Source organism: Lutra lutra, chromosome 11 (assembly GCF_902655055.1).
Source record: "Lutra lutra chromosome 11, mLutLut1.2, whole genome shotgun sequence".
In the NCBI taxonomy this organism is placed as follows: Eukaryota; Metazoa; Chordata; class Mammalia; order Carnivora; family Mustelidae; genus Lutra; species Lutra lutra.
Window position 1 is genome coordinate 12040445 of NC_062288.1, and position 13057 is coordinate 12053501.

Consider the following 13057-nt stretch of genomic DNA (forward strand, 5'->3'; position numbering starts at 1 on the left):
GTGATGGGTACTTATATAAAGTATTGTTTCCAAGGTGATTGAAATACACTTATAAGGTAAAGACTAGAATTCCCAAAAAGCCCTGGGAAACAGTCAATGAAATTCACAGTCTCTCTATTTAGAGAAAGTACAATTTAGCTAGATTAAGTGTTATGTCTCAGAATCTCAGTAATACAATGGAATCAAGATTCACATGCTCTGTTCTTGATGTAAAGGACACTAGTTATCAGATTAATATTACCTCTTTCTATTTTGAATTAATTTTAGGAAGTTTCTATAATAAAAATGAAAGAAAAAGAAAGTCGGCTTGAAGTGTTGATCATGTTTAAATTCTTTTTCTCTTCCCCAGGATTAGGTTAGTGCCTACATTTCATTAGAATTTTCTCTATTTTCCACTCATAATCTTGTCAACTACAACAAAAAGGTCTGACTTTTAAGGTCCTGTGTATATTCCAGGCACTGTTCTAGGCACTAGGGTGTAAGATGCAGAGAACTAAACCAAACAAGATCATGTGCTTATGTCTCCTACCATCAAGAGTTAGGCTTTGCGGACAGATCAACCTACCTAGAATAAAGCAAAGGGTGCTTGTCTTAGTCTTGGTAATTAGCACACTTCATCTTCACTACAAGGGGACAATCTAGGATCACCAGGCATGAGGAAAACCGAAGTTATAAAGGATGAACAGAGGAATTGCTGGTGGAGAAAGCAAATTAAAGGCACAGAACAGAAAGTGTCTTTCCTAAGGCCACTTTTCAAAAGTGCCCTTAGAACTATTTTAGAAGAAATTAACCCAAAGATATAAAAGAAACAATACAAAAGTCTTTACAAATGAAAAATATAAGTTAAAACAGAAATAAAGGAAAGGCTGGAAGGTAAAGTTGAAGACGTTTCTCAAAACACAGAGCAGAGATATGAAAAAAAAAATGAAAGAAAAAGAGAAAGAAGGAAACAATGAGAGCGTTAATCCCAAAGTGCCAATATCTGATTAATTTTCAGTCAGGGGCTGTGGTGACATGGTTGGCTTCTGTTGTGGTGCCGGTGGTTGTTATTGTTTATGTATTAGTACAAATAATAGCTAACATTTATTGAAGGTTTTTATTGTACTGGAATCTGGGTTAAGGTCCTAACCTGCCATGTCTTGCTTTATTATCCTACCAGTTTTTTTTTTTTTGATGGAAAAATGGGGCTAGATCAGAGGAATCTTTAGAAGGTAAATGATTATGATATGGTTACTGAGTGTATTTAGTTGTCGGGAAGAGAAAATAGTCAAGGGGTTAACTCTTGGGTGGTTGGATGACAACTGAGATCAGACATGCAAAAGTAGGGGCAAATTTGTGGGGGAAGAAGATACAGTCAGTTTTAACATGTTGAGTTGAAGGTACCTAAGGATATCAGAAGGGATAGGATCAATAGATAGTTGAATTAATGAGCCTGAAGCTCAAAGAAAAGTCCCGGCCAGAGAGAGACTTAGGAATCACCCACCTATCAGCTGAAATCAGAGCAGATCCCATCACTCAGAGAAAGTTGAAGTGTAGACAGAGAAGAGATGATGGCCAAGACCAAGGCAGCCTGAGAGAGAGACTAGGAAGGAGGCTAGTGAGTGGAGATCATGGGACCAGAGTGTCAAATGGCCACGGGACAAGAGAGGCCTGGGGAAGAAGTGGTCAGGGATGGGCACCAGTGCACTTGAATTTTCTATGTAAAGGATGACTATTTTTCAAAAACGATTTTAATGTCATTCTGGGAACAAGCCAGATAACCGCTGAAGAATGAATGAGAAACAAATTTATCAAGTTCTTTGCCTGTTTCACATGTGAATTGAATGAATACAGCCTCTATCAGTAGATATCATAGGATTAAAAGATAACGTCTGCAGAATATTTAGCAAGGTGCCTGCCATATATACAGGCTCAACAAATGCTGGAGGTGTACACATACACACATGTATCATTTTCTTAAACCAGTGCATTGTAGTGACTAGGTGTATACATTTTGGGTCTGGATAGACTTGAATTTATTTAGTTTCCTTACTGTGCACTTGCATGATGTTGGACTGGTCATTTTGTTTCTGTGTCTTTTCTTTCATCTAAAAAATGGAGGGTGGAATACTATCTGCCTTCTAAAATGATTTCTAGGTATAATCCATTATATAGAAGAGGACATGGCCCAGGGCAGAGAAGGATTGGGGGATGGAGATGGGCACCCACTATGAGGAGAAGTGGAGATATGCTGAAGGGTGGACAGTGTCCCGAGACAGTGGCAAGGTCTCAGTCCTTGCGGGATCTTGTGCCCAACACAGTTGTATCCCAGCTCAGCCAGTTGGGGACCTAGAAATAGAGGGATTTTCCTTCAGTGAAGACCCAGGAAACTTCGGAATGAGGAGAAGGCAAAAAATCATAAGGGAGATTGGATTTGCCGTTGATTTGTGTTGATTTGAGAACTAAAGAAATGGAATGTGTCTTGCCCATGAGTTTGTGTACTGAAAAATTGTACCTGCAGCATATTCATGCTCCCTCCAAGACATAAATGTAACTTGTTTTTTATTTTCCTGAGATTTTCCCCTTTATTTTTATTTCTTGCCTTGTTGGGCTGACCAGAACTTGCAAAACAATGAAGAAGCTACAACTCAAGAATGAGGAACAATTTAGGGGTGCCTGGGTGGCTCGGTCGGTTAAGCATCAGACTCTTGATTTTGGCTCCAGGTCATGATCTTGGGATTGTGAGATCAAGCCCCACATTGGACTCCGTGCTCTTTGCAGAGTCTGCTTGAGATTCGTTCTCCCTCTCCATCTACCTCTCCCTCCTCAGTCTGTCTCTCGAAAAAAAAAAAAAAAAAAAGAGGAACAATTTAGCCATGAACTACCTAGACCAAGACATCTGAAGGGGACCTAAACAAGATAGATGGTGATCCCTTTATGCATTCTCACGCATTAGATTGGGAAACTATCTAATGTTGACCTCTCTCACCCTTCACTATTCCTGCTATCTCAGAATTTAGGGGCAGGGGACAAGTGGTAGACACTAAATAGAGGGAGGTTCATTCACTGGCACAGGGAAAATCGAAGGAAGGCTCAGGCTAGCAATTCAATGCAATTATACAAAAACAAAGTAAGTTACCTAACCCGACCACCAATGAATGTACATTGATTCATTCCCACTCTTTGTTCAATGCTTCTGGAAATTTTTGCCTTGTATAATATCCTCATGAACACAAGTATGGCAAAAAACAGTTGAATGCTACTATGCTACCAGGAACTCGTAAAATAAAATATTTTTCAGCTTTAGTTCTTGTCAAGTAGGAACATTTAAGGTCAATTAATGTTTGTCAGCCTTTCTCCCCATCCCAAATGAAAGCCTTCAGAGAACTGTCCTTCCCAGTGATCCCATCCAAAGGATTCTGGGCTCCCACCTTCCTCCTGGCACTGCACCCACCCACTCTGCTCCACTGTGAGTAAGTTACCAATCACTTGGTTTGCACCCAAAAGCTTGCTCCATCCTCTAGTCACTGACTTTGAGTTCTCGTGGACATTCTCCTCCCAATCAAGCATACCTACGTTCCTGTGGCTCCCACATCCTTCAAAGCCTGGGGGTGGGAGGGAGCCACTCAGGATTCTTACAACCACCCACTGCTGCTCTAAGTAAGAAGGCAATTGAGTTTAGAGGTAGCGTGAGTGCATGGATTTAGTGAGATTAAAACCCTCATTCCTTCAGAGCACATCCTTGGACAGGTCATCCAAGCCTCAGTGGCTTCATTTGTAAATGGTGATACTACCAAGGCCTACGTGAGCAGGCTGCTCAAAGGGTAGAAGGAGACCCCACATATGTCAAGCATATTGATCCATGCCCAGCAAAGGTGAGTGCTTGACAAATAACTAACATCGCCATACCTTTATCATACATTTATCATACTCGTATAAAATCAGCTTTGAGGTGCTGGGGATCTGGTTGCCCATGTTCTGTGCCTGACCTCACCTCAGCTTTTTTATTCATTCTACACTCTCTCAACAGACCTTTGAATTCCCTAACGCCAAGGACTTTCACACTTGCTCCGCATAAGAAATCCATCCCTGTGGCCACACCTTGCACTTTTTCACTGTTTACAACTGTTTGTTTGCCTTTTGAAATCTTAAACTTCAATAGCCCACTCTCTGAGAAACAGTTCCTGTCAGCTCTCTCCATCTGGCTCCAAACGTACCATTTCACAGCATCCATGCCTCTGATTCCTGGAAGGCTCTATTTTCCACAAACTACCAGTTGCTTTCTGGCTTCACTGCTTTCTTCACCAAATTCAGTTCCCCGAGTCCACCTACCATTTCTTTATTGACATTTCCTTGTGGCCCCGCACTTTGCTGTCCTTTTGTGGCTTCTGCCCCACCGGAACCTGAGTCTAGCTCCCTCCCCACGCCCTGTCCAATGTGGTGGCCGGCTAGTCATGGGCTGCGGTCACTCTATTGTGCAGCACCAATTACAGAACATTTTTCTCATCACAGAAAGTTCTACTGGACAGCAGTGCCTTATCTAAACAATGACCTTTTCCTCTTCTCCACCTTGTGGTTCACAACACTCTTGGGTTAAACAGAACAACTCTCAGGTTGGTACCCCTTGAAACTTCAGGGTGTTCAACCTCAGTGGTCCTCAAGGATGCCCGAGGCTCTTCCGCATTAGCTCTGCCTCCTACCTCCTTCTGCCCCACTACAAAATTTCAACTGGTTACTCAAACCTTCCAACACCCTCCTTCACCATTCCCAGCAGATGAACTGACCCTCCTTTTCACTTTAAAAATTAGTTATAATTCATGAGAATTCTCTTAATTCCCTTCTCTGTCAGGTATAACCCCATCTGTCTATGCCCACACTTTATTTCTTCTGCCTACTTACAGATGATCCTTCCACCTGTGCTTAGGATCCCCTCATCAGCCCACAAATATGTATTGAGCATATTTGTCAGGCACAGTTTTAGGTGCTGAGATTTAGCTGTTAACAGAACAGTGTCTCTAGCCTCATTCTTATGTTGTCAGATAGACAACAAAGAAGTATCTCGAATGGTCATAAGTATGATGGAAGGAAAAAAAAAACAGTCTGGGTATTAGGGAGTGTCAGGGTGGAGTCAGTTGCTAGTTTACATTGAGCTGTTAAGAAAGGCCTTATTGAACAGGGACAGCTGACCGGAAAGTCAGGAAGTGAGCTAAGGGGTCGTCTGGTGGAGAAAATGAGGAAATTCCTGGCGGCAGGAGGGGTAAGAGCAAAGGCTCTGGGGCAGGTATGGGCTCCGCGTATTGGAGGGATAACAAAGGTGCCACATGGGTGGACTGTAAGGCCAGGATAACAGAGATAAGATGTGGTTAGGGGCATAGCCAGATCATGTTGCTCCTTTCTGGTATAGTAAGATTTCTGAGTGGGTCAAGAAGCCATGGGACGGCATGAATAGGGGAGGGACCTCATCTGACTTATGTTTTTTAAAGGGTCATTTTGAGTGTTGAGTTCTGATCATCCTTTAGAGGCAAGGAGGGAACTAGAGGTGTTTTCTAGGAGGTTATTGTAATGATTCAGGTGCAGTGACAAATTTTGGACAGCTGGGATGGTGAGTTCACCAAAGTGGTGGTGATGGGGTGGTGACAAGTGACCTGCAAATGGGCTTATTTTTTTTAAAGATTGATTTTATTTATTTTAGAGAGAGAGTGTGTGAGCAGGGTAGAGAGGGGCAGAGGGAGAGAGAAACATGAGCAGACTCCATACTGAGCGCAGAGCTTGACGTGGGACTCAACCTCACAACCCTGAGATCAGACCTGAGCCGAAACCAAGAGTTGGACTCTCCCCTGACGAGGTCCCCCAGGTGCCCCACAAGTGGGCCTATTTTTAAATCAGTCAAAAGAGGATCACAGACTATACCTGGGCTGTTACAGAAGAAGGGACCAGCAAGGGGCCAGCAGCCAGCCACAAGAGGGCTGTAGCCCACCCCACAACGGCCACAAGTAGAAGGACTCAAAGATGGTCTGAGAGCTCCCTCCAGGGAATGAGTCAGCCGTGAGCACATGCCAGGCCCACAGGGCATGTGGCCGGTTTTGTTCTCCCTCACTATGTTTTGTCAGTGGTGACAGGCTCAGCTCTGGAGATGAGGGGTGGAGGGTTGGTTAGAGGCTTAGAGGCAAGAGAAAAGAAGGAGGAATAAGAGCAGTGAAAGTCGGAGGTGACCAAGAGTCAGATACTTGCAGCAGCACAACAGAAATATGGCATAGAGCGCAGCATCTTTCTAACACCCTTAATTCCAAAGCTAGGTAACAGAAAACCTAAAGGGAATTCCTCTGAGAGAAAGGGACCTGTTCCCAAGTTAGCAGCCTGACAGTGGCCACAGCAGCACGTTGAAAGTTCCTGCTCACGGTTTCAGCTCTTCTCCCCAGAGACCACCAGCACACACCCCTCCAGCTAGAGGTCTGAGACTAAGATGTTAATGGTGTTCAGAAAAGTAGAAAGGAGGATAAAGGAGACTGCACCTATTGTTTTGAACGGAACCACAAAAGAACCCAAAGAGCCAAAGCAGTCTTGAGAAAGAAGAAGGAAGCTGGAGACATCACACTTCCCGGTGATCACACCATCTTACAAATTGCAAATCTGTAGTAATCAGAACAGTACAGTATAGGCAGGAAAACAGACACACTGACCGGTGGAAAGGAATGGAGAGCTCAGGAGTAAACCCATGCATATATGGTCAATTACTTTGTGACAAAGCCCCCAAGAGTAGACAATGAGGAAAAGGACAGTCTTTTTGATAAATGATGTTGGGGAAAACTGAACAGTTGCATGCAAGAGAACAAAACTGGGCACCTGTCTTACCCCATAGGCAAAAGTCAACTCAAAATGAAGCAAAGACTTGAACGGAAGACTTGAAATCATAAAACTCCTAAAAGAAAACAACATGGTAAGCTCCTTGACATCACTCTTGGTGATGATTTTTTGGATCTGACACCAAAAGCAAAGGCAAAAAAAAGCAAAAATAAATGAATGGGGTCACATCAAATTAAAAAGCTTCTGTACAGCAAATTAAACAATCAACTAAATGAAAAGGCAACCTACTGAATAGGACAAAATAATCTATCTGATAAGGGATTAATAAGCAAAATATGTAAAGAAGCCACATAACTCAGTAATGACAAAGACCAATCTGATTAAAAAGTGGGCAGAAGGGGTGCCCAGGTGGCTCAGTGGTTTAAAGCCTCTGCCTTCGGCTCAGGTCATGATCTCAGGGTCCTGGGATCGAGGCCCACATCGGGCTCTCTGCTCGGCAGGGAGCCTGCTTCCTCCTCTCTCTCTGCCTGCCTCTCTGTCTACCTGTGATCTCTGTCTGTCAAATAAATAAATAAAATCTTTTTTAAAAAAGTGGGCAGAAGATCTGAATAGACATTTTTCCAAAGACATCCAGATGGCCAACAGGTACATGAAAAGGTGCTCAATATCACTAATTATTAGGGAAGAGCAAATGAAAACCACAATGACATCACTTCACAGCTGTTAGAATGGCTATTACCAAAAGGACAAAAGATAATGAGTATTGGCAAGGATGTGGAGAAAAGGGAACCCTTCACTGTTGGGAATGTAAGTTGGTACAGCCACTGTGGAAAATAGTATGGAAGTTCTCAAAAAATTTAAAGTAGTACTACCATATGATCCAGCAATCCCACTTCTGGGTATAAAGCCAAAGGAAACAAAAAACACTACCTCAAAGAGATATCGCACCCCCCCCACATTCATTGCATCATTATTCACAATAGCCTCGACATAGAAACAACCTAAGTGTTCATTGACTGATAAATGGGCAAAGAAAATGTAGTATATGGGTGAAATGGAATATTATTCAGCCATGAAAAAGAAGGAAATTCTGCCATTTGCAAACATCATGGATGAATCTTGAGGGCATCAGGCAAAGCGAAGTAAATCAGATGGAGAAAGACAAATACTGTATGATCTCGCTTGGATGTGGAATCTAAACAATATGAACTCACAGACACAGAAAGTACAGCCTGGCAGTTGTCAGAGGTGGAGGGTGGGGAGTGGGTGAGATGGGTGAAAATAGTTAAAAGGTACAAACTCCCGGTTACAAGATAAATACGTTTTGGGGGGTAGTGGACAGCATAAAAATAAAAATAAAACAAAGTTAAAAGAACAACATTAAAATTGGAAAGAGAGGTGAATGGAATGGAGTAGAAAGTTCAGCAGCAGATAGATCAGTGGAATGAAGCATACTGTATAATTGTACACATTCAACAGGTGACAAAAATGTCATTCCATACAAGGAAATCAATAAATGATTCTGATTAAAGCTTTTATTTTTGAAGTTATTTTTGAAATTCAACTTGAACTTCGTATTTTTGAACTTACGGGTCTTCCCTGCTCTGTATGCCAAAACACAGCCCAGATATTTTGGATTAAAGAATAAAATGTCAAAAAACATTTAAAGAAACATGTAGATGAATATCTATTTAATTCCCCGATGGAGAGGAAGCTTCAGCATAAAGTAAAAAAAAAAAAAAAATCTTATATTAGTCTACAAAAAACGCTAACCCTGACCCAGGCGCCCCCAAAGTCTCTTTTTATAAGAAACATTGTGAACAAAATTAAAGGGCAAAGAGCAAACTGGGAGAAATTAAAATTATATGTAGCTGACAATGAGTCAGGGCCCTTAATATAAAAGTTCTCATCAATAATAAAATTATTTTTAAATATATACATATATAATATAAATTTATACGTAATGAAATTTTATTTAAAATATAAAATTATATGAGTCGAGTTCTTATAAATAAAAGATATAAATGATGGGCAAAAACATGAACAGCTACTCAGAAGAAAGTTGTTCAGATGGACAATGATATGTTTTATCCCAACTAATAATTAAAAATCGAAGTTCCCACAAACCATATATTATATTTGGCCTGGGGGAAAGACTGTAATAACATCCAAGCCAGGATACAGGAGAAGAACCATGCCCTATGCTACTGGTTGTAATGGAAATATGTAAAACCCTTTAGGAAGGCAATTTGGTAATATATAGGAAGGTCTTAAAGATTTTATTTATTTATTTGACAGACAGAGATCACAAGTAGGCAGGGAGGCAGGCAGAGAGAGAGGGGGAAGCATGCTCCCTGCCGAGCAGAGAGCCCGATGCGGGGCTCCATCCCAGGACCCTGGGATCATGACCTGAGCCGAAGGCAGAAGCTCAACCCACTGAGCCACCCAGGCGCCCCTAGGAAGGTCTTAAACATGCCTGTGCTCTTAGATCCCATGATTCAACCTGTAGGAATTTATCTTTAAAAAATAATCAGAGATGCATTTGAGAGTAAAAACCCATCTGCAGTACTATAATTTGTAAAATTTTGGAAACAAATTCAATGTACAATAATAGTAAACAGATTTAAAAATAAAGGCACATCTATATGATAGATTACTCTTCCGTCATTAGTAGTTTCAGGGACTTTGGCCATCGAAAATCGTCACCCTATAATGAGAAATGAAAATTATTATACAAAATTATGTTAACGGTATGACTGCAATTTTGTTTTACATAGACGTGGAAAGCATGGCGTATATATAGGGTATATGTGTATGTATGGTAAGTACATGGTACATATATGTATATACATGTAAATGATCTTTATCAAATTTTTAATTATTTCTGGGGGAGATGGTTAAGTGAGGTTTATACTTTTGTCGTCATCTATATTGTCTACATTTTCTACAAGAGTGCGTATTACTTTAAAAATCAAGATAGATGCCATTTAAAAAGCAGTAATTTTGTATTGGGAGTGGCCAGATCCCAGAGAAGGCTTCCTCAACGCAGCCCTCTTAGGCTTTCGTTCTGTAAGATGCGCCAGAAGAGGGCGCCGCAGCCTCTCCCCACAGGCAGGAGAGCTCGGTTACCTATCAGGGATCAGGGATGCTCCCTCCCCAAGTCCGTAGGATCCGAACTTGAAAAGTCTCACTTTCCTGGTGGTCACATTCCTTTTCCGGGTCTCCCAGAAATTTGTACAGAAGAAGGATATGTAGTTTTGAATGCCCGATAAGCGTTCCCTCTGGTCACACTCTTGACAAACACCCAGGGTAGGTGGCTTCTGTCCCGTCACCCCTCTGACCCCGGCTGCTAGATCCCACGGGTGCCTCTCGTCAGAAGAGGCTGAGGCAAAGCAGGACCCTATTTAATGGCTTTGCCTTACTGGCCACGCACGGGTTTATGGAAGTGGGCCCATTCGCACCTACAACCTAACAGGCTGCCCCAGCCCCCAGCTGTCCCCAACCCTTCCTTGCTCCTTAAAAAGTGCATGCTATTCTCCTCGGTATCGATAGGGGGCAGCAGATATCCTGGCATCCTCGGCTCTCCAAAGGAAGTTTCCAATTTGGAGATCCTCAAGTTGCTCTCCATTGTTTGACCATTTTACTTTACCACGGGACGTGGCCTGGCAGTTCCTTCCTGCACTAGCTGACCATTTTGGGAGCCTAAAACCTTTCACCTAGTAAGAGTCCTTGTAACTCAATACCGAGCAAAGGTGAATCTGAGTATTAAAGTGTCCTGGATAATAATTATTGCAGTTGGCCTCCACCGAGTCAGTTTCATCACTCTCTAAGCATGACAAAGCCCCAGACTTCTCTTTTGGCCTTCGTTCGTTCTGCCTCTCCCACACGCCTAAGTAAGCTTTATTTTGACTCCTTAAAATGCCCTTAGGATGGGGCTGCGAGGAAAGGAAGAGGGAAGACGTTTATAAAATTGCATCTGCAAGACCCCGAGTTGAAGAGAAGGAGGTATAGCTCCGCCCACAGTAAAAACGTGTTTTCTCTGATGCGTCCGCATAATGGAGATGCTTTTCTTTCAACAATGATAATTTCTGGAAAGGATGCTAATAAGGGATTTACATCTCCTATATTGATCTCTACTTTCCATGTTTCATACAGAGAATGTGTGTTAGAGAGAGAGGGCGGGGGCCACTGACCAGCCTGACAACTTTGTTCAAAATGTCTTACAAAAGCGACAGGAGCTTGATGCTGAGCTCCTGAGCAGCCCAGAACAGAAGTCTTATTTTGGTTTTAGTCACTTTGGTTTTGTCCACTTGGTGAGTTGTCAAAGGTGGGGACACTGGAGAAGGGAAAGGTAGACGGACCAGTGACATTCCAGTCAGCCACAGAGCCACAGTATGCAGGCGGGTCCCCCCAGGACCAGTCTGCCCTGATTGCTTTTTTTTTTTTTTTTTTTTTTTTTTAATCAGAAAGAGAGAGAGAGTGAGTATGCATAAGCAGGGGGAGTGGCAGAGGGAGAGGAAGAAGCAGGCTCCCCACTGAGCAGGGAACCTGACAGGGCCTGGATCCCAGGACCCTGAGATCATGACCTGAGCCAAGGGCAGAGGCTTAACCGACTCAGCCAGCCAGGTGCTCCCCTGATTGCTTATCGTAGCTCGTCTGCTCCCCTCCCTGTGCTCCACAGAGAGACAATGACAGTTCAGTTCAGTTTGCTGAACTTTTGAGAAAAAGGAGAAGTAATACCTAGTAGGTAGCGGGCACGCCCTCTGTGCTTTGTGGGGCTTAGCTCATGAGCCCTCCCTGTAATCCTCTGAAAGGGGGTGCCATTATTACCAGCATTCACTGGTCAGGTAACGAGCAACAAATGGGTCATTTGCCTAGCACCCCCAGCTTGAAAGTGGTGGAAGCCGGATTTGAATCCAGGCAGCCTTGCTGCAGGACCAACTCTCTTAACCATGACTTTTTGGCCCATCTTCACATGGAGTTTTTCCTATTTCAGATCCCCGGAGGTGCAGAGACTGTGCCCTTGGTGATCAGGAGGCCGTGGGTAGCCACATCCATCCCGATCATTTGGGTCCTCTTCCCGATGGGCTGTCCTGTCCAGTCAGATGCCACCGGGCCAGTGTGAACCGAGGTCCACTTGGGATGCTATGTATGGTTCCAGAGACCGCTTCCCTCTTAAGCCAAGGAAGAAGCTGTCTCTAGAGAGGACCTTCCTCCTTGGAACAAGGACCCTTGGGGGAGATCTGGCCTTTCCGTGCTTCCATCTGAAAGCTAAGCTCTTCTATGGGAGTCTGGATTGAAGGTTAGGGATGATGGCTCAGAGGGGGAAAGTGTGAAATGGTAATCGCTTTCATATGACACTTGAGAAATGTTATAATAAAGCTGAGTAAATGGGAGCATGAGTTAGCCCAGTCTTTTGCCTAATGATGTCACCCACTTTCTGCTTCCTCCAGCCTATGATTAATAAAAGGGGGATTATTACAGTAACTCATTCCTAGTGGGCAGCAGTGACGTCAGCAACAGCTGAGCAAACCGACTACATTTAGTCGTGCGTGTGTATGTGGGCATTTTTTTTTTCCCCTGTGACTAACATGAAGCTAAGAGCATCTAATAAAACAAAAGCTCCTTGCAATTTGGGAACTTACTGGGTGAACTCTTTTCTACAGGGAGCACCATTTTAATTTTTCTCATGTCATAGTTCAATAATCATATTGGAGTTGGCCAAATGACACGATGGGCTTTCTGCCCCTGTTCACTAATCAATCCCAAATTGATCCCGGCTCTTTGGGAGAAGCTGTTTTCCTTCTAATACAATGGCTCTCCCTTCCTTCATCAGTCTCTCTCACCCTTGAAAAGGAACTCAGTGAAGATCAAGAAAAGGGACGGTGGGCATCGGTCGTTTTTCTGAAAGTTGAAGATGAGTTGTAGAATCTGGAGGTTCTAAACTCTCAGAACATTGTACCTACAGTTTGCTTTTCCAAGCTGATAAAGGCTTACAGAGGTCCTGCTTGCTAGTTCACCTTTGCAAACTTGACCTTCCTAAAATGAGAGCGAGGCACCTGGAAATATTTACTAACCGAGCTGAACCAGAGCCAGAGCGTGCTGTCAGTGTGCACAAAAGTACACAGTGACCGGAATAGTGGCGCTCCCGTCGTGCGGGTCCGGACGTGCCACGGAGCTGCTCCCACAGAGGCGTAGAACCTTTGGACTCTTTCAATCAGCACACGAGGGATGCAGCAATTCCCTGATTTAAAAAAAAAAAAAAAACCTGTCC